The sequence below is a fragment of the Hypanus sabinus genome, chromosome 13 (assembly GCF_030144855.1).
Source record: "Hypanus sabinus isolate sHypSab1 chromosome 13, sHypSab1.hap1, whole genome shotgun sequence".
Classification (NCBI taxonomy): domain Eukaryota; kingdom Metazoa; phylum Chordata; class Chondrichthyes; order Myliobatiformes; family Dasyatidae; genus Hypanus; species Hypanus sabinus.
The window spans coordinates 34,494,318-34,517,657 of NC_082718.1; the positions used below are offsets into that span (position 1 = coordinate 34,494,318).

General features: G+C 41.1%; 1 long non-coding RNA gene across 1 annotated transcript in view; it reads right to left on the reverse strand.

Moving 5' to 3' along the window:
* LOC132403476 (uncharacterized) overlaps window positions 1-16,856 on the reverse strand; it is a 63,655-nt gene extending 46,799 nt beyond the window's left edge. Inside the window, exon 1 of the long non-coding RNA XR_009515267.1 lies at window positions 16,787-16,856. This is a non-coding gene — a long non-coding RNA (uncharacterized LOC132403476). The remainder of the gene's footprint in view (window positions 1-16,786) is intronic.
* Window positions 16,857-23,340: the final 6,484 nt, after the last annotated feature.

A 23,340-nucleotide genomic window follows, 5' to 3' on the forward strand; every position in this document is an offset into this window, starting at 1 on the left:
TTTCCACGATGTACTGAGATGAGCACAATGTTGTTGAAGGAGCCTATGCAATAAAAGCATCACTTTCTGATTAAAACACACAAAATGCTGGAGGAACTCAGCTGGTCAGACAACATCCATAGAAATGAATAAACAGTCAACATTTTCAGGCCGAGGCCCTTCTTCAGGCTACATTTTATTCATTATCCTCCAGCATTTTGTGCATGTTGCTCTGGATTTCCAGCATCTGCTGGATCTCTTGTGTCTCTCACTTTCGGATTCATATTTTAACTCTTTTGAGATAAAGGCCAACATACCATTAACCTTTCTGATTGCATTTTGTACCTTACAGTAATTTTAACTGCTGTGTTTACAGAGAATGTACGACTTGTTATGGTTCAATACTACCAGAGATTTACGTCATTCAGAATTTACTTTCTAAATGTCATCAGTACACTTATATTTTCAGGGTGCCCTCTGAAGCATTTCCTTTGCAACCTTTATAACCTAAAGCTAATCTATCTACCTCTGTAAAGTGGAAGTAGAATGTTAAGCTATCTTAAACACACTATAATTCATAGTTAATTTGAAATAAATGGAAAAACAGCAGGGAAAGATATTTTGAAATGCGGTCTATGAAAGAAACCAAGGTGCACTAATGTTCTGCAGTTACACGATGACAAAGCCAAACTTCAGCACGAATGCTCTGTTCAACCCTTAATGCATTCATTTAAAGCTTCATTATTAATGCTATCTGTAATCCTGGTCTTGATTTTGTACATACAAAGAGTGTCCTTAACCTTCCAACAACTGTTCCAGTTCAGCGTATACCTTTCATTTCCCCAGAATATTGAATTATGACAGAAAGCTTCAAAACATCAATGTCTTTCTACAATACCAAAGAAAAGGTGTTTATGAAGGAGAATGAGAAGTAGAAACAGTTGGAAAAGACCAGCATGTCTATCAACATCTCAAAACTAATCTAATTTCCTCATATAATCTTACAGATTTTTCATATAATTTTACTGATTGCAAATTTCTACAGATGTACCTCGATACCATGGAGAGCATTCTAACTGGCTGCATCTCCATCTGGTATGGGGGGGCACTGCACAGGATTGAAGTAAAGTTGTAGAGAGTTTATATATATATATATTAAAAATAATATAATAAATAATAAAATAATTTAAAAATAATAAAAACAATGCAACAATTGCATTGTTGTGCTGTTCAATGTTAACAGATTTCACAACATATACTGGCAATATTAAACCAGGTTCTGACTCTGATGTTGAAGAAGAGAAAATACATTTTGGGTTAAAACCTGGGAATGAAAATGGGGAGCATTCTTTTATTGTACTGTTATGCCTGGTGTCCGCTCAGCCAAAGAGCCACAAACAATGGGATGAGTGAATTTTCAACTGACATTTGAGATGAATGGATGGAGATCAAAGGCAAATAAACAGATGTGTCAAAGATGTCCAAATTGATTTGCAAAATACGCACAAGGAGTTGGTTGAACTACTCCTGTTTCTATAAGGAAATCAAAAATATCAACTTTCAAAAGAGATGTTTCCAGTTGTCAGCTCCACAAGAGGAACTGAGTGTACATATGAAACTGGGTGGCAGGGTCCACTTAAGGAGGTGTAAGGTAGTCCTTCCATCAGTAGCCTGCAGGCTACAGTTCTGTGCAAAAATCTTAGGCTCAGATATATATATAGATATAGATAGCAAGGGTGCCTAAGACTTATGCACAGTATTGTAGTCATTTTACGTATTGCAAAGCAAAACAAATTTCATGATATATGTGAGTGATGATAAACTTGATTCTGATATTGGTCTCTATTATGGACTGAGAGTGGGAAGGGGGACAGGGAGAAGGGAATCATGGTTGGGAAAAGGGGAAGGGAGAGGGGAGGGAGTGGGAAGCACCAGAGAGATGTTCTGTAATGATCAATAAACCAATTGATGTTGAATCAAATGACCTTGCCTGGTGTCTCAGGGCTGGGTGCGTCTGCACCCCCACCACCTCCTGCCCTGGCTGGAACTCCTTCTCTGCCACCTGGTCACACCCTTTACTCAGCATTCCACCCTCGCCACTCCCAAAATCCTTTGCTTCCACCAGATTTCCAAACTCGCTCTCCACTCCATGTTGACGTAGCATTATATATGTGGCTAGGACTTCTGCACAGTACTGTATACGTACTTTGATAAAAAATTTACTTTGAACTTTGAATATTCTGAGCTTTGAATACAAACTTTAGATAATAACAACATTAAGAATGACCGTTCTCTCTGACTTGAGAAGTATTTTCAGATCACATATTTTTTGGATGCTCAGAGGGCAAATAATAAGAACTATTAAGATTTCACAAGAAGATAACATGACATTGATTCAATCAAAAATATTTTTTCCCCTGAATTCAAAGCTGAAATTAGTTTAGAATGCACTTCTACGTCTTCTTCCAAGGTGCAGTTGACATTCAGATTTTGACTTTTCCATCTGTGAGACAAACAGTTATGGCAAATTTGCTGATGATACAAGATTGGAGGTGTAGTGGACAGTGAAGAAGGTTTTCAAAGCCTGCAGAGGGAGTTGGACCAGCTGGAAAAATGGGCTGAAAAATGGCAGATGGAGTTTAATACAGAGAAGTGTGAGATATTGCACTTTGGAAGGACAAACCAAGGTAGAACATACAAGGTAAATCAGACAGACAGACAGACATACTTTATTGATCCCGAGGGAAATTGGGTTTTGTTACAGTTGCACTAACCAAGAATAGTGTAGAAATATAGCAATATAAAACCATAAATAATTAAATAATAATAAGTAAATTATGCCAAGTGGAAGTTAGTCCAGGACCAGCCTATTGGCTCAGGGTGTCTGACACGCCAAGGGAGGAGTTGTAAAGTTTGATGGCCACAGGCAGGAATGACTTCCTATGACGCTCAGTGTTGCATCTCGGTGGAATGAGTCTCTGGCTGAATGTACTTTTGCGCCTAACCAGTACATTATAGAGTGGATGAGAGACATTGTCCAAGATGGCAATGGTAGGGCACTGAGGAGTGTAGTAGAACAGAGGGATCTGGGAACACAGATACAAAATTCCCTAAAAGTGGCATCACAGGTAGATAGGTTCGTAAAGAGAGCTTTTGGTACATTGGCCTTTTTTAAATCAAAGTATTGAGTATTAGAGTTGGAATGTTTGGTGAGGTTGTATAAGGCATTGGTGAGGCCGGATTTGGAGTATTGTGTGCAGTTTTGGTCACTGAATTACAGGAAGGATATTAATAAGGTTGAAAGAGTACAGAGAAGGTTTACAAGGATGTTGCCAGGACTTGAGAAACTGAGTTACAGAGAAAGGTTGAATAGGTTAGGACTTTATTCCCTGGAGCATAGAAGAATGAAGGGAGATTTGATAGAGGTATATAAAATTATGATGGGTATAGATAGAGTGAATGCAAGCAGGCTTTTTCCACTGAGACTAGGGGAGGGAAAAAAAACAGAGGACATGGGTTAAGAGTAAAGGGGGAAAAGTTTAAAGGGAAGTGGTGGGAGTGTGGAATGAGCTGTCAGTTGAAGTAGTAAATATGGGCTCACTTTTAACATTTAAGAAAAACTTCAACAGGTACATGGATGAGAGGTGTATGGAGTGATATGGGCCAGGTGCAGATCAGTGGGACTAGGCAGAAAGATGGTTCAGCACAGCCAAGAAGGGCCAAAAGGCCTGTTCCTGTGATGTAATGTTCTATGGTTCTATGGTTATATGGCTGAATGACTGATTCTAAGACTATAACATCAGTACTGTGCAAAAGGCTCAGGCACACACACACACACACACACACACACACACATATATATATATATATATAGCTAGAGTGCCTAAGACTATTCCACAGTACTGTAGAATAAGGCTATAGTCATTTGCACAGAAATTAGCCTTTGGTGCCATGCCTCTGTAAATGCCTATTTAAAGGTCTCTTAAACATAGTTATTGTATCTGTTTCCATCATCTCCACTAGCAGTGTGTTCCATATATCAGCCACTCACTGTGTGTAAAAAAAACTCTTCACCTCAAATCCCATTTAAAACTCCTTGCTCTCACAACACTGTGCTCTCTTGTCTTCTAGGACAATAATTAAAATACAGCACTGAGTAAAATCTCACTGGGAAGGTAACTCAACACTGATTGATGTTTTAAACTGATTTCCTGTTTGGTGGTTGAGAGGAAGGTTAACTGATCTGCTATACAGTGCAAGTGTTTTCCTTGATACTGAGAAGATTAATTTAACACAACTTTACATAGTTGACGACAAGCCTAAGAAAACCAGCATCAAAAATACTCATTGGATTTAGCCTTGCATGAAAATTCCAAACTTCACTTCACAATATAACTCTTCACACCTTTATCTTTATCTGAACAGACTTCGCAGCTTATAAAAGCCCAAATTTTCACTGAAGAGGTCCCACTAATCGAAACCATATTATTTGTGCCGACACTTTATGGCAGCAACACAATGAAATACATGATAAGATAGGGTAGATACTTTATTGATTCGAAAGGAAAATACAGTGTCACAGTAGCATTAGAAGTGTACAGATATACAATTATACAAATATTAGAAGAGAAGTAAGAAAGAATAAAAAATAATTTATCTCAAACAGTCTAACAGGAGAGGGTCATCACTTCCCTGTCTATTCCCTGACTCAATTGTCTTGATCTATTACTGAAAGTGTTTCTCTGTTCAGTCAAAGTGGCTTGCAGTCGGTGAGAAACATTGTCCAAAATTGCCAGGATTTTCTGTGGGGTCCTTTGTACTACCACAGCATCCAGTGTGTCCAGTTTGCCTCCTGAGAGAATCTTTCTAATCAGTTTATTGAGCCTGTTGGCATTACCCATGTTGATGCCATTGCCCCAGCACACCACCGCATAGACGATTGTACTGGTGACAATAGACTGGTAGAACTTTTTGAAAGAGAGGCCTGCATACTCTAAAAGACCTCAGTCTCCTCAGGAATTAGAAGCAACTCTGGCCTTTCTTGTACACAGCTTCTGTGTTGGTGCTCCACTTAAGTCTGTCATCCAGGTTCAACCCCACGTACTTGAAGGTCCTCACCACAGTCACATCCTCACCACCCATAGTAATGGAGCAGTGCAGGCTTAGTCTTCCTAAGGTCCATCACCATAGCTTTTGACTTGCTAATATTGAGCTGCAGATGATTCCGCTTGCACCATTCGACAAAGTCCTCCACCAGGGACCTGTATTCATCCTTCTGTCCTCCCTTTATACACCCAGCTATTGCAGAGTCAGCAGAGAATTTCTGCAGCTGACATGACTAACGACTTTATCTAAGGTCCTCTCATTTTCCACCTCCGATGCTTGTGCCACCCTGAGCAAGGTGAATGTACGGAGGGCAGCTGGTCCGGATGGAATACCTGGCCACGTGTTCAGAGTCTGTGCAGGGCAGTTGGCTGGGGTCTTCACAGACAATTTCAATCTGTCCCTGGACCAGGCAGTTGTCCCCACAAGCTTGATACCAGTGCCAGCATCATGCCAATGCCGAAGCATTCCACTGCCAGAGGCCTGAATGACTTCCGCCCAGTTGCACTCACCCCTATTATTGCAAAGTGCTTTGACAGACTGGTTCCATCACATCTGAAATCCTGTCTGCCCACTACCCTGGACCCCATCAATTTGCCTATCGCACCAACAGGTCAACAGAGGACGCTATCTCCACGGCACTTCACTCTGCCTTGAACCACCTGGACAGCCCCAACTCTTATGTCAGAATGCTGTTCATTGACTTTAGTTCGGCATTCAATACTGTGACCCCCTCCAAGCTGATCGGCAAACTTCGCCAGCTTGGTATCAGCTCTTCCCTCTGCAATTGGACCTTGGACTTTCTGACTAACTGACCCCAATCTGTTAAGTTAGACAACCCCTCCTCCGCCACTCTCACCCTGAACACCGGCGTGCCTCAAGGCTGTGTGCTGAGGCCTCTTCTGTACTCCCTTTACACCTATGACTACGTTCCTGTACATGGTTCTAACTCCATAATCAAGTTTGCAGACGACACCACGGTGGTTGGCCTGATCAGAAGGATGACGAGATGGCCTACAGGGATGAGGTCCGGCACCTGGCCGCGTGGTGTGCCGACAACAACCTGGCCCTTAACACCCAGAAGAGCAAAGAGATCATTGTGGGCTTCAGGCATGCTAGGAGCCACACTCACATCCCCACCTACATCAATGGAACTGTAGTGGAGTGTGTATCAAGCTTCAAATTCCTTGGTGTCCACATTTCTAAGGATCTCACCTGGTCCCTGAACTCCTTTATCCTGATCAAAAAGGTGCAACAGCTCCTTTATTTCCTGCGGAGCATCGAGAAAGTTCACCTCTATCCCAGGATACTGATGGACATTTACCGCTGTACCATTGAGAGCATACTCACCAACTGCATCTCAGTGTGGTATGGCAATCGGACCGCAAAACACTCCAGCGTGTGGTTAAAACTGCCCAGCGGATTATCAGCACCCAATTGCCCACCATTGAGAACATTTACCATGAATGCTGCCTGGGCAGGGTGAAAAGCATTACCATGGATGCATCTCACCCAAACCATGGACTTTTTACTCTCCTCCCATCCAGTAGGCGCTACAGGAGCCTCTGCTCCCACACCAGCAGGCACAGGAAGAGCTTCTTCCCTGAGGCTGTGACCTTGCTGAATCTCACATCACAGCACTAAGCAGTATTGCACCTATATTGTACTGTCTCAGTACTTTTATATTTGTGTGCTGTAGCACCTACTTTTTATTCGCAGTTATTTTGTAAATAACACGATTCTTTTCATTTCTGGTTAGATGCTAATTGCATTTCATTTGGCTTTGTATCTGTACTAGGCACAATGACAATAAAGTTGGATCTAATGTTATCTAATCTAATACAGGGTAAACAGGAAGGGAGCCAATACAGTCCTCTGTGGGGCCCCAGTGCTGCTTATAACCATGTGTGACATGCAGCTCTGAAGCCACATAAACTGTGGTCTGCCTATTAGGTTGTCCATTATCCAGGCCATAATGGAAGTGCCAATCTGCATTAAACGGAGCTTTTCCTCCAGCAAAGAGGCCTGTATAGTACTGAAGGCACTTGAAAAATCAAACAAATTTATGATAAATAAATGTAGAGAAAAAACTGAATTACAATAAGTATATATACATTATTTCTATTAACCCTTATATACAGCTCAGGTCAAATTTGACCCATTTTGACATTTGGCAGCTGTAAAGACACCCTAAATGCCATTTTTTTAGCTGAAATTTGATGACTTTTCCTAAAGTGACCCAAAATGCACAAAAATGAAAATATTTAAATGTTTTATACTTTTGTACAGGTGCTACAAACTTTTGTACATTGAGGCTGTTCTGGGTCAAATTTGACCCGTATCTATTGAAATGGATTTTTGATCACTAAAACATTAATCAAGGATTAATCACCCATTTATTAATGTCAGATAGGCTTTTTATACGTTCTAAATAGATCTGTGGTTCAGAAATTGGTATAAACACTTGTTATGAGGGGATTCTTGGGCCGGGTCAAAATTGACTCAGATCATACTGGGAAAGTATAAAATATGAACAGGTTGCCTGTGTTAAATATTTATGTTAAAATAAGTATTGCAAAAAAACAGAAATAAAACAGTAGTGAGGTAGTGTTCATGGGTTCAATGTCCATTTAGAAATTGGATGGCAGAGGGGAAGAAGCTGTTCCTGAATCACTGAGTGTGTGCCTTCAGGCTTCTGTACCTCCTTCCTGATGGAAGAAAGAGAAGAGGGCACGTCCTGGGTGGTGGGGATCCTTAATGATGTATGCCCCTCTCCTAAGGCACTGGTCCTTGAAGATGTCTTGGATACTATGGAGATTAGTAATTTTACAAGTTTCTGCAACTTATTTTAATCTTGTAGTAGCCCCCTCCTCCTCCCCATACCAGACTGTGATGCAGCCAGTCAGAATGCTTTCCACAGTACATTTATAGATGCATTTGAGTATTTTAGGTGACAAACCAAATCTCCTCAAACTCCTAATGAAATCTTGCTGCCGTCTTGCCTGCTTTGTAGCTGCATCACTATGTTGCATCCAAGTTAGGTCCTCAGAGACACTGACACCCGCGAACTTGCAATCTCTCCACTTCTGATCCCTCTATGAAGATTGGTTTGTGTTCCTTCATCTTACCTGTTATGAAGTCCACAATCAGTTCTTTGGACTTGCCAATGTTGAGTGCAAAGTTATTGCTGTGGCACCATTCAACTATCTTGTAGATCTCACTCCTGTACGATCTTTTGTCTCCACCAGAAATTCTGTCAACAGTGGTTGTATCATCAGCAAATTTAAAGATGGCATTTGAGCTATGTCCGGCCCCAGGCATGGGTGTGGAGGGAATAGAGCACTGGGCTAAACACACACCCCTGAGGAGTGCCAGTAGTGATTGCCGGCAATGTTGAAATGTTATTCCCAATCTGCACAGACTGTGGTCTTTGATTGAGAAGGGAGGTCCATTGCAAAGGGAGGTACAGAGGCCCAGGTTCTGTAGCTTTTCGATCAGGACTGTATGAATGATGGTATTAAGTTTTGAGCTATAGTCAAAAAGAAGCATTCCAACATATGTATTTGCATTGTCCAAGGCTGTGTGGAGAACCATTGAGATCACATCTGCTGTAGACCTATTGTCACGGTAGGTAAATTGCACTGGTCTAGGTCCTTCCTGAGACAGGTGTTGATTGCTACCAACCTATCAAAGCATTTCATCACCGTCGAGGTGAGTGCTACTGGATGATAAACATCAAGGCAGCTCACTCTGCCCTTCTTGGGCTCTGGTATAATTGTTGCATTTTTGAAGCAGGTGGGGACTTACAATTGTAACAATGAGAGATTGAAAATGTCTTTGAATGCCCCTGCCAGTGGGTGGGCATGGGTTTTCTCAGTCTTACCGGGTACTCTATCAGGCCCTGCTGCCTTATGAGTGTTCACCCTCTCTTCTTGCGGCTAGCATCAGGAAGGTAGTACAGGAACCTCAGCCCTCACACCACAAATTCAGGAACAGTCACTACCCGTCAACCATCAGGCTCTTGAATTAAAAAGGATAACTTCACTTGCCCCTTCATTGAAATGTTCCCACAACCTATGGACTCACTTTAAAGTACTCTTCATCTCATATTCTTAATATTTATTGCTTACTTATTTATTATTATTATTTCTTCTTTTTATATTTGCACAGTTTGCTGTTTACTACACTCTGGTTGAACACCCTAGTTAGGCAGTCTTTCACTGATTCTATTACAGTTATTATTCTATAGATTATTCTGCCCACAAGAAAATAATTCTCAGGGTTATATATAGTGACATATATATTCTTCGATAATAAATGTACCTTGAACTTTGAACTTTTAAACAATACTTCGATTATCTTTCTGATATTTTGGACTCCAGAAAAAAACAATAAATAATTATTGAAAGTTAGAATTACTGGCATTTTATATAAAGTTTATATAATTTATATCTTAAATTATACTTCTTGAAATAAGAATGGAAGTAGTTTGCAAAATCTCGTACCTTGTTCTGCACAGGCATAAGACTGGAAAATATCTACTGACATTCCAATTATAATAAAGAAAGCTTGGGGCCCAGTCAGTTGAAAATGGGTTTGCTAACTTGGCACTTGCAGAGCAAAACATATTAAGAGTCCTTCATAATGGAAAGAATTCAAATCCACTTGACTATATCCAGAGCTGCAACTTCAAGTCAATGCAAATAAAATCTGATAAATTATTAGTGTTGTATTAGTGAAATAGTAAAGCAGGAATTGGCAATGATGGTGTTGTTCATACTATTTAGCTTGAATCTCAAACATTTGCTGACCATTTTCACAAGTCCAGGAATGCAGGAAGAACTCAACAGGTCAGGCAGCATCTATGTAAGTGAATGCACAGTCGATGTTTCAGTCCGAGACCCTTCTTCAGGACTGGAAAGGAAGGGGTAAGATGCTAGAATAAAAAGGTGGGGGAGGGGAAGGAGGCTAGGTGGAAGGTGATAGGTGAAGCCAGGTGGATTGAAAAAGTAAAGGGCTGGAGAGGAAGGAATCTGGGAGAGTGGATCATAGGAGAAAGGGATAGGCACCAGAGGGAGGTATTTTTTCTTAACCAGAAGGAGACATTGATATTCATGCCACCTGCTTGGAAGCTACACAAACGGAATATACAGTGTCATTCCCCAACCTGAGGGTGGCCTTATCTTGGCACAAGAGGAGGTCATAGAGTGACATATCAGAATGGGAGTGAGAATTGACATTAAAGTGTTGGGTCACTGGGAAATTCCACTTTTGGTGGATGGAGTGGAAGTGCTTGACGAAACGGCCCCCTGATTTATGATGAGCCTCACCAATGTAGAGGAGGCCACCGGATACAATAGGTGAATCCAGCAGACTTGCAAGTGAAGTGTTGCCTCGCCTGGAAAGACTCTTTGTAGCCCTGAATGAAGGTGAGGGAGGAGGTGAATGGAAGGATCGCTTTCAGTAATAAGTGCCAGAAGGGAAATAAGTGAGGAGGGACAAATGGACAAGGGAATCATGGAGGGAAAAGTTCCTGTGGAAAGCAGACTGAAGGGGAGAGGTAGGGGGAGGTAAAGATATATTTGGCGGTAGGATCCTTTTGGAGCTGGCAGAAGTTGTGGAGGATGGTGTGTTGGATGCAGAGGCTCATGAAGTGACAAGAGGAACCCACTTACAGTTAAGACAGTGGGAAGATGGGATGAACAGAGATGTTCAGGAAAGAGAGGAGATACAGGCAAGCTCAACACAAATGGCAGAGGAAGGGAAACCCTGTTTTTGAAAGAAGGAAGTCATCTCTGATGTCCTGAAAAAGAAAGCCACATCCTGGAAACAAATGCAGTGGAGATGAAGGAACTGAGAAAATGAAATAGCATTTTTACACGAGACAGGGTGGGAAGAGTTATAGTCAAGGTAACTGTGGGAGTCGGTAGATTTATAAAAGTTGTTGGTTGACTGTTTTTCCCCAGAGGTGGAGACAGAGAGATTAAGAAAGCGGAGGGAGGTGTCAGAAATGGACCAAGTGAAATTTAGGCCAGGCAGAAAGTCAGAGGCAAAGTTGATGAATTTGATGAGCTCAGCATGGGTACATGAAGCTGCACCAGTGCAGTCATCAATGTAGCAGAGGAAGAGCTAGGGTGCATTACTGGGGAAGGCTTGGAGCCTAGTCTGTTCTACATAGTCAATGAAAAGCAAGGCATAGCTGGGGCCAATGTGGTTGCCTGATCATACCCCTTGAGTCTGGAGAAAGTGGGAGGAGTCAAAGGAAAAATTCTTGAAGAAGAAGACTAGTTCTGAGAGATGGAGGAGAGTGGTGGAGGGAGACTGGTTGGTTCTTTCCTTGAGAAAGAAGCAGAGAGCTTTAAGGCATTCTTGATGAGTGATAAAGGGTATAGGGACTGGACTTCAATGGTGAAAACAAGGTGATCAGGAATTGAACGTTACTGAGGAGAACAACAGCATGAATAAAGTTTATTTACTGCATTACAGCATATGTTCAATAAAAATTGATGATAGTAGAGGTGGAAGAGCTTTATCTTCTTTGAGTATTTAGGCCATATGTGTGGAAGCCCCAACTGTTCAAGTTGGATGCATTTCACTTCAGCAGTTTTGGAACTCAAATCTGCCAAAGTGGACATTTTTAAACTAGTTTGGCAGAAGAATGACTCAGGAAGAGTGTTTCAAAATAAATAAAAAAGTGTTTCAACTGGATTGGAAGAAATTAATCTAATGTGAGCATTCTAACTGCAGCAGGAATAGACACCTCACCCCTCAAGTCTGTTCTTAAATTCAATAAGGCAATTCCCAATCCAATTATATCCTCAAATCCACATTCTCACCTAACTCTGGGAATCAGGAGAACTAGGAAGTTTTCAGATAGAAGCAAACTAACACAGAGTTTAAGAGGATCAAAGGTAGGTTTACAGTACTTGTGTGTAAAAAGCAGCAAGGATAATGAGCTTCGAATGCCATTAACCATAGATCAGAATATTGTGACAAAAAAAATCAAGCTGAAAAGGGTTCTGAATATTCCCAGATACAAAGTGCTCAGGACAGGTACTGAAGACTAAAAGGAGGGAAAGTTGATGGTACTGAATGAGGCCCTCCATTGGCCAAAGTTGACTATGGAGTTGTCAGTAGGAGTTGTATTCAACTTAAGGCTGCCTTAGGGACTCCAGCTCTGGATTTTTTCTTGGGGTTTACTCCTGAAACCTTCCCTATGAGTATATAAACCATAAGGCAGTGGAGGCTTGAAATCAGAGTTTGCCTTCTCCAAGGTGAGCTGTCAGTCACAGCTAATGTGCCCCATCTGCCCAAAGTGGCTGATTTTAAGGCTTCAGTAACCTGCCTTTGCCCGTCTTCCTGTCAGTAGAAATGGTTCTGCTTAGCTTCGCATCTAAGCTACATTGGAAGACCAGGAGCTTGACTTGGTTGTCAGAGGCGATTGCCAATGATCTGGGCTGACATTCACGTGCTGGGCGGCACCTAATCAATTAGCTTGTTTATTTCAGCTTTTTTCTTAAGGATGTGCTGGGAGCGTTCCGGCTACCACTGCACCCCTGCACGCTTTGCGGCCTAGTATCGATCCACGGCCCGGAGGTTGGGCACCACTGAGTTACAGCAGTGTGTAAAATTACAGCATCGTGAAGAAGCAGTTACTAGTTCCAGTCAGAAACCCTTTGTAAGAAAGGCAGGCCATTCTCCTGCCTTCTCCCTGTAACCTTTCACGCCCTGACTAATCAAAAACCTTTTAGCCTTAACTTAAGTGTACCCAGTGACCTAGTTTCCACAGCCACTTGTGGCACCATTTCCACAGATTCACAGTCCTCTGGATACACTTTGACACTGTTCCCTCTGGTTCTAAACTCCCCCATCAAAGGAAACATGCTCTTCACATCCACTCTATCAAGTCTTCGAACCTGAAGTGTCAACTCAGTCTCTTTCCCTAAAGACGTGGCCTTCCCTGTTCCAGAATTCTCCAATTTTGTTTTTGGTTCTCAGCACCTGCAATAAATTCATTTTCACTCAGTTGCATGGAAACCCCATTACTACAACTTTCTTTCCAAGTTGTTCAATCCTGACTTGGATACAGTACTATGATGTTAAACCTGTTTTTGATATGGATATCTATTGTGGACTGAGAGTGGGAAGGAGGCAGGGAGAGTGGAAATCATTGTTGGGAAAAGGGGAAAGGAGAGGGGAGAGAGCGGGAAGCACCAGAGAGACATTCTATAATAATTAATAAATCAATCGTTTGGGATCAAATGACATTGCCTGGTGTCTCAGTGTTGGGTGCAACTGCACCTGTGCCACCTCCCCCCCACCCTGCTCCTGGCACTTACTCTCTGCCACCTGCCCCATACCCCTCCCGCAGCGCTCCACACTCGCCATTCCCAACATCCTTTCCTCCCGCTAGATTTACAAACTCACTCTCTGCTCCACATCGACAAATACAGTACTGTGCAAAAGTCTCAGGCATCCTAGCTATAAATATGTGCATAACACTCTTATCAGTCTTTCATCAACGCTGAGCCTTAATCTTGGAACTAAATACCTCCACCACCATCCACCCCACCTGCCTCCTCTCCAAACAGCACTGTAGAATTATCTTCAACAAAATTGCTTCAAGCATTCAAGGAAGTAGCTCACTGCCAGCTCTTCAAGGACTATTAGAGATAGACATTAAATATTAATATTTCCAGCTGCAGTCAGATCCCACCAGATTTAAAAAAGGAGGAAACCCAAATTTGCAAATACTCTGACAAGATAGTCAAGGACTTCTGCTTCTTCCACCAAAAATGGAATTTCCCAGCAGTCAACCATTCTAATTCCTCTACCCCATCTCACGATATGTCAGTCCATGGCCTCCTCTTTTGCCATAATGAAACCACCCTCAGGGTGAAGGAGTAACACCCTATATTCCATCTATGTAGGCTCCAACCTCATGGCATAATCATTGATTTCCCCTTCCGGCAATATTTTTTGTACTCTCCACCTTCCTTCTTCTTCTATTCCTCACCCTGGACTCTTACCCCTTCTCATCATCTGCCTATCACTTCCCCCTGGTGCCCCTCCTCCTTCCCTTTCTCCCATGGTCCACTCTCCTCTCCTATCAGATTCCTTCTTCTCCAGCCATTTACCTTTCCCACCTGCCTGGCTTTGCCTATCACCTTCCAGCTTATCCTCTTTCCCCTCCCCCTCCACCTTTTTATTCTGACGTCGAAAGGTTTCAGCCTGAAATATCGACTGCTTATTCATTTCCATCGTTGCTGTCCGACCTTCAGAGTTCCTCCAGCATTTTGTGTTTGTGTTGCTCTAACAACATAGTATTTCCCTTGAACATTGATGTCATCATCTCTTCATATTGATATAAAATAATGCATGAGTGAACAATTCCCAATGCTCAATGGTACAAGGTTGTCAGGAGTAATAAACACTTCTTACATATGGATGATATAATATTTATAAAGTGAATTGTTAGGATCCTAAGCCCGTGTGTTGAAATTTTGTAGAGAAGTATTCTACCATTAGAGTTGGGTTGTGGTGAACCTCTCCAAAGAACGTAGCAATGAGTGTTGCGGTTCCTGGGTCGTTTACGAGGGAAATTACCATCCCCACGGATCATGCCAGATTTTGTTGCAAACTCACAAGCATACAAACTTGAAGCAGAAGTAATCTATTTTTTTAGGTACACAAGAAAATCTGCAGATGCCAGAAATCCAAAGCAGCACACATTAAATGCTGGAGGAATTCAGCAGGCCCAACAGCATCCATGGAAAGAAGGATGACTCAGCCCAAAATATCGATTGTTTACTCTTTTCCATAGATGCTGCCTGGACTGCTGATTCCATCCGGCATTTTTGTGCGTGTTGCTATTTTTTACATTCAGCCAGCTCCACCGATCAATACAGTCATGACAGATCGAACTGCTTTCTCAACCAAGCCATCTCCATCTTTTTTTTATCAAGAATCGGTCTACCTCTACCTCTGAAATATTCATATTTTGAGGGCAAGTGTCTAAAGATTCACAATGTTCTGAGAGTAAATGAAAATCACCTCATCCCTGTCTTAAGTGGTTGAACCCTTATTCTTAAAATTTAACCCTTAGTTCTCGGTTCTTCTACAAAATGAGGTACTTTCTCCATATCAACCCCATTTACACTCTTCAGGTAGTTATTCCCTTCACTGTTGGAGAGTCTTGATAGTAGCATAGTCATTAGCACAACGCTTTACAGTACAGGCAAAGCAGTTTCAATTCCTGCCACTACCTCTAAGGAGTTTGTACGTTCCCCCTGTAACTGGGTTTCCCCCATGAGCTTCAGTTTCCTTCCACAATCCAAAGATGTACTGGTAGGTAGGTTAATTAGTTAATTGTAAATTATCTCATGATTAGGCTAGGATTAAATTGAGGGGATTGCTGGATGGTGTGGCTCAATGGGCCATTATTCTGTGCTGTATCTCAATGAATAATAATGTATTCAGCTATTGCAATTATGTCCATGAATGTTGTGTCTTTTGAGCTGCAGCACCTATATTTCATTAGGAGTTTGAGGAGATTTAATATGTCACCGAAGACTCTTGCAGATTTCTACAGATCTACCATTTTAACTGGCTGTATCACTTTCTGGTAGGTGGGGTGGGTAGGGGGCTACTGTGCAGGATCGAAATAAGCTTCGGAGAGTTGTAAACTCAGTCAGCTCCATCATAGGGACTAGCCTCTGTAGTATCCAGCACATCTTCAAAGAGCGATGCCTCAACAAGGCAGCATCCATCATTAATAGCCCCCATCACCCAGGTCATGCCCTGTTCTCATTGCTACCATCAGGAAGGAGGTTCAGAAGTCTGAAGGCTCACACTCAACAATTCAGGAACAGCTTCTTCCCCTCTGCCATCTTATTTCTGAATGGACATTGAACCTATGAACACCACTTCACTACTTTTTTATTTCTATCTTTACACTACTTATTTAATTCAACAATTTAATATATATATATTTATACTTACTATAATTCACATATTTTCTGTTATTATGCATTCCATTGTACTGTTGCTGCAAAGACAATAAAGTTCACGGCATATGCCGGTGATGTTAAACCTGATTCTGATGCTGAAGAAGCTTTCACCTGTGTTGTGAATGCCACCTTGTCAGCACAGGGAGATTTCCTTACTGTTATTGCAGGTGTGTTCCTTGTATAGATGTTACTTGAATCACAAGCCACTCGACGGAGGAACTTTGAAATTTGAAGATTAAAAGCATAAGTTAAATAAAACAGAACATCTTTAGTTGAAGTGAGCTACGCAATCTTTGATGGGTTCGTGCCTTTCTTTTATGTGGAGCAGTACAGGGAACAAACCTTGTGGATTTGTGCTCTTTGATCTCTTTCCAATCAATCATTCTTGTTATGCTAAGCTTATCAGATGGCCGAACTTTCTAAACTTACAAACCACATCTGTTAAATCAAGTGTACAAGGGAGTATGTAACACCTGTAAACAATCTAAAGCCATCATATTGTCTAAAGTTTGAATAGAAAGTGCCTCAAAAGTCCTGAGAATGAAAGTAAGGAGAAGGTAACATGATGAAAAGACTATCCGCTCCTTTTATCCTCAAATTGACAGGAAGGTGACAATAAACGTACGGAATATGAAGCAAAGTGATAACATATCTTTCAGGAAGATTGATAGATGTTAGATATCATACCTACTTACATTTCAAAGAAATTGCAACATTCTTTTTTGGTTCTGTTGTCCACGTACATGGACAAAGGGCATGTATTCTACTGATGATAATGTTGCACTCTGCATCAAAGGAGCTTTTCTTAAAAAAAAGTGATTAACGCAATCACATTGGCATTTCAATGGATGGCCGACCAAAAGGCATTTCAAATTAAAATGCAAACATTTTTCACTGAAGTTTATCAAAATTCAAAGGGTTTGACAGGGCAACTGCCAGGAGATATTTCCTCCAGTTCGAGGATCAGTAACTCCAAGAGGACCACAACCTCATCGTAGGGTTTAAAAGCTTGTGTGCCTCAATGACCTGAAGAGCTATGTTGGCTGGAGTCAGGGCTCTTGATAGGGTAACCCATGTCAAACAGGTCAAAGGGTAGAGGCCAGGCTAAGAGTGGTCTATTAGTCCTCCACGTTAGTGGGTTCAGCTCAGGACTATCAACCTGACTGGTCAAAGAAAATTGCTACAGAAATAGCAACAAAGAATCCTTATTGGACCTTCACTGCTGCCCCAAATGCCAGTGGCAGAATTGGCTGTAAGCAGAAGGATCCACCGATAAAAATCATACTGTCAGAACAATGGATCCAGAAATCACACTGAAAACAAGGAGATTACTCTTAAAGAGAGTTGTGAAATTCTGGAATGTTTTGTCCCAGAAGGTAGTGAATTCTCAGTTGTTGAATATGTTCAAGTTTGGGAAAAGGAGGTTCTTCAGAATGAAGGAATCAAATGATTCAACAAAAAAAAAATGAAGTTGATCTGGAAAATTACATCTGCTCTTATCTGATGACAGTGTAGACTTAAGTAGTCACCTTGACTACTGAAGTTCCCATTTCTTGTGTCCTTAATTCCTTGTTATACTGAGAGGATGTTTCCCTCATGATGATATTCAATCCCTTACAGTCTGGTAGATGATACTAAAACATCTTTGCCAAGACTGTAAGAAAAATAGCTACTTCCTGAGGGCTGTTATGCAGCTGAATAATGCTACACCCTAGCTTGCCAATAGCCTTTGAGTGTTGAGTGTTATGGATTATCAATGTCACTTGTGGCAACAGCTGGCAGAGCAAGTGCCGCATGCAAGCTCGATTTCAACATTTAAGAGAAGCGTTGATAGGTACGTGGATGGCAGGGGTACAGACGGCTGTGGTTCCAGTGCAGGTCGATGGCAGCAGGCCAATTAAATGTTTTGGCTCGGACGAGGTGAGCTGAAGAGCCTGTTTCTGTGCTAAACTTTTCTATGACTCTATAACTCTATGTAAATATGAGATTCTTTTTATTAAGCTGCACTACATAAATTGTAAATATTTATTTTACACGGACAGGAGTATCACCCGAATCTCACTGTCTTCAGCAATGACAATAGAGTTATATTCTAGAACTGGAAGGCACTGTTTCAGACTACGTCCACACTACACCAGATAAATCCATAACTGAAGCTTTTTCTCTTTGCTTTCACCTTCCGTCCACACTAAAGCAGCGTTTTCTTCCCCCGAAAACAGAGAATTTCAGAAACGCTCTCCAGAATGTGTAACTTTGAAAATGCCGGATTGGCCACAGCAGTGTGGATGGGGTAACCAGAGAAATCTAAAAACGCTGTCATGACGTGCCGGAACAGATGGTGACGGCAGCACGTCATTTCATTGTTTTCTTGAATGCAGCCTAACAATTTCAGAACAGAGGGCAACGAGACTGAAGCCAGAAGAGTTAGAAATGTACTCACCAAATAGTTTGACCCATAACTTAATGAATAAATAAGTATTCTTACTTTGCCCTGTTTTCTGTCCTTGCTCATATGAAGGTGGTTTACCTATTTATGCAAGTACTTCTCTGACAATAGATGTGTAACAGCCTAAATAACATTGTATGGAAATACAAGACAATACTGATGCAGACATGTTTTATACATTTAACAAAGGGCTTTATTAATGCAACAGAGTTTGTCAGTTTTTCAATGTTCATCATTAGCCTGGTCATACTGTCTGTGAACTCCCTGTCGGTTGCCTCCATACGCTCCAGTATTTGTTTTATTTTAGTTTTAAGTCCTCCTGTGTGAGAGCCAACAGCTGTCTGTCGTTTAAGTTTTTGTAGCCTGTAACTGAACAAACGTGCACCAAATCTTTCACGGTAAGATTCGACACCAAACATGTTGCTTGTTTGCGGTAGATGTGTCCTGCACATACACAGTAGGAGGAGATTCACCGAAATATCCATTTTAATGTGGACAGAGATATTTTTTAAAATGCCTAGTGTGGACGCCTATTGTTTTTACGCGAAACCGGCATTTTCATAATTATTCAATCTAGTGTGGTCATAGCTTCAGAATGACGTGGAATTTCTGAAGGTGGTGAATCCTTGGATTGATTGCTCTACCCCAGAGGGCTGTGGAGGTTCAGTCATTGAATATATTCAAGATAGTCAGATTTTTTTTTGGGACCACAGAGGAGTCTGGGATTATAACAGTTAGTCAGGAAGGTGAGGCAGCTGGTGCACATCACAAGTCCTGGTTAAGCAACCACTGACACCAGGCAGACAATCCCTGAAGAGTATTAATAATGGTTGCGGTTACCCGTCTTGTAAAGACACTGTTCAGAAGAAGGCAATGGCAAACCACTTCTTTAGAAAAAATTGCCAAGAATAATCATGGAAAAGCAATGATTGCCCACATCATATAACATGGTACATATTGCTAACCGTATAATCTCATAACTCCAGATTAATCCCTAACAATTAGAACTGCTGTTTTCATATATTAGGGTAATCCCATTAATGAGAGGAATTTTATTATGGTAATGCTTAGAAAACAGTGCTTACAGCTATTACTGTACAGAGCAGTTAAAGGGGGAGGAATTCCACTTGATGTGTTAATAAATCATGTAAGCATGAGTGGGTAAATAGTGTAAGATTATTTCCACTGGTTTATGAATTGTTGATGAGAGACACAAACAATAGATTAGAGTCAGAAACATAAAATTAAATGGTTATTGAAATGTGGAATAGATTAGCATAAGTAGTAATTAAAGAAGAATCAAGCTTAATTGTCTAAAATTCATTCAATGGTAAATACACAATGCAAAGCTGAATCACACCTATCCTTAGCAAAAGATCTATAGACGTTGGAAATCCAAGCAAGACAAACAAAATGCTGGAGGAACTCAGCAGGTCAGGCAGCGTCTATGGAAAAGAGTATAGTCTATGTTCAGGCTGAGACCCTTCATCAGGATTGGAGAAAATAAGATGACAAGTCAGAGTTCAAACCTATCCTGGACTATCCTATGGCTATCTGCAATTCACACTGCTTCCTGTATTCAATGCAGAAAGAAAAGGTAAACTGAATCAGAATCAGGTTTAATATCACCAGCATATGTCATGAAATTTGTTGTCTTTACAGCAGCAGTACAATGCAATACATGATAATAGAGAAAAAAACTGAATTATAGTAAATATATATATATATAATAGTTAAATTAAATAAGTAATGCAAAAAAAGGAAATAAAAAGGTAGTGAGGTAATGTTCATGGTTTCAGTATCCATTCAGAAACTGAGGGAAAGAAACTGTTCCTGAAATGTTGACTGTGTGTCTTTAGGCTCCTGTTCCTCCTTCCTGATGGTACCATTGAGAAGAGAATGTCCTGGGTGATGGGGATCTTAAATGATTGATGCTGCCTTTTTGAGGCATCGCTCCTTGAAGATGTCCTGGATACTATGATGGAGATGACAAAGTTTGCAACTCTCAGCAACTTATTGTGCTCCTGTGCAGCAGCCCCGCTCCCCCATCCCACCCATACCAGACAGTGATGCAGCCAGTTGGAATGCTCTCCACAGTACATTTGTAGAAGTTTGCGAGTGTCTTTGATGACATACCAAATTTCCTCAAACTCCTAATGAAACATAGCCATGAAATAAGGTCAGTTGCAAGTCTATTTAACCTCCTCTCCCATTCTGACTCTGCAGGCAGTGGTGAAGCACAGAAGCAGGGAGAAGGTGTGCTGAATACATTTCTCTTGAAGCTTATCAGCTTTGTGCTAGACATGGCCAGTGTAACAAACACAAACCGGTTCATTTGCACAACCAGCAGATTCTGCAGGTGCTCGAAATCTTGAGCAACACGCACAAAATGCTGGAGGAAAAACTCGGCATGTTAGGTAGCATCATTGGGCAGTCAATGTTTTGGGCCGGGCCCCTTCTGGAACTTGCTGAAGTTCCTTCAGCATTTTGGGTGTGTAACCCATTCATGTGAATGTGCTATTGACTCTGAGTATAAGGCTACAAACAGGTCTGGTTATTTTACTTTAATGCAATCCTTTTCATTAAATTCTACTATTTAAGTTGCTGTTAATTGATTTTTTTAACATTAGTAAACTGTTATACAGTACTGTGCAAAGTCTTAGGCATATATATATAGCTCGTGTGCTTCAGACTTTAGTAATGTTTTGTATTACACTGTACTGCTGCCACAAAAAAAAAAGATTTCATGATATATGTGAGTGATGATAAACCTGATTCTGATAGGAGTCTCTATTGTGGACTGAGAGTGGGAAGGGGGCAGGGAGAGGGAAATGATGATAGGAAAAGGGAAAGGGAGGGAGTGGGAAGCACCAGAGAGACATCTTGTAATAATCAATAAATCTGGTTTCTCAGGACTGGGTGTGTCTGCACTCCTGCCACCCCATGCATTAGTCCTCTGCCACATGTCCCACATCCGTTCCACAGCACTCCACTCTCACCATTCCCAATGCCCTTTGCTCCTGCTTAATTTACAAGGTGACTCTCCATTCCAAGTTTACAGAGACAGTACTGTTCAGAGCTCTTAGGCACCCCAGCTATATTATATATATATATATATATATATATACCTAAGACTTTTGCACTGTATGGTAATTATTAGTGAAAATTTAAACCTGATAATAGATCATCAAACCCTCTGTGGCCCTCAAGAAAATGTATTTCAGGGTTGTATAAGATGACATATTAGTATTTTGATAATAAAGTAACTATGAGCTTTGATCAACCTAATACAGAAAGTGGCAGAAACACTCAATGGATCAGGTAGCACTCTAGACAGAGAACCATTCAATATCTCTGGGGAGCAACACATCAAAAGACCCTGATTTGTCTTTCACAGATGCTGTCTATCCTTGTGGAAGTTGTAGTAAGTCAAGAAAGGCTTTTGAAGAGCATAGTTTTCCTTTACACACCGAAGGTCTGGAGATGAAAGAAATGATCCACGGAACACATACCAACTGCAGGAAAATTGCTTTACTATCTTCAAAATATCATCGGTTGTAAGCTTGAAGTTGCTATTGACTTTGAACACCTGTATTGTGAATGAGTGTGATCTTACAAGTAACAAATTTAAACATACACAGTTTACCAAATGGTCAATATCATAACTGATGAGAACATTCTGTATAAAATTAATTTTCTATCCTGGCCTCAGAACAGTGTGGGTGACAGGGGCCATGCTGTTCTCCTAGTACACAGGTGTGGTTGAGTGGTAAGAGTGCATATCTTCTGCGTCCAGTTATTCTCTTTGATATTGGTGATGACAATTTGCTGAGTGCTTCTGTCATTTTCTGCTTATATTTCTGATTTCCTGCAACTACAGTTTCCATTGCATGGTCACTGCGCACACACCGTTCTACCCCACTATACGCCTCTCAGGTGTGGTGAGTCAGCTCAGTCTGCTGTCTTGTTACTTTAACGGAGTAATGTCGATTGTGGAGCAGGTGCAGCAGTTGAGAGATGGGACTGCGGCTAGTTCAAGCACAACAGTCAATCTAATAAGTTACATTCTTCTTCTGAAATAGATTCTACGTACTTCAGTGGAATTAGTTCCAACATATTGATGCAGCTACAAAGAAGGCACGACTATATTTCATTAGGAGTTCAAGAAGATTTGGAATGTCAACCAAAACACTCACAAATTTCTATTACTGTACGGTGAAGAGCATTCTAGCTGGCTGCATCACCATTTGGTATGAGGTGTCTATTGCACAGGATTGAAGTAAGCTGCAGAGAGTTGTAAACTTAGTCAGCTCCAAAATGAGCACTAGCCTCCATATCATCAGGACATCTTCAAGAAGTAATACCTCAAAAGTCAGCATCCATTGTTAAGGACCCCCATCACCCAGGAGATGCCCTCTTCTTATTGCTACCATCAGGAAGGAGGTACAGGAACCTAAAGGCACAGTAGTCTACAAAGTACCCAGGATATCTTCAAGAAATGGTGTCTCACAAAGGCAACATCCATTATTAAGGACCTCCTGCACCCAGGACACGCCTCTTTCTTATTGCTATCATCAGGAAGGAGGCACACACTTAACAATTCAGCTTCTTCCCCTCTGATTACCATATGGACAATGATCCCATGAATACTACCGCACTACGTTATTTATTTTTATCTTTGCATTACTTGTTTAATTTAACTCTTTAATATATATACTTACCGTAATTCACATTTATTTTTCTCTATTGTTATGTATTGCATTGTACTGCTGCTGCAAAGTCAACAAATTTCATGACATATGC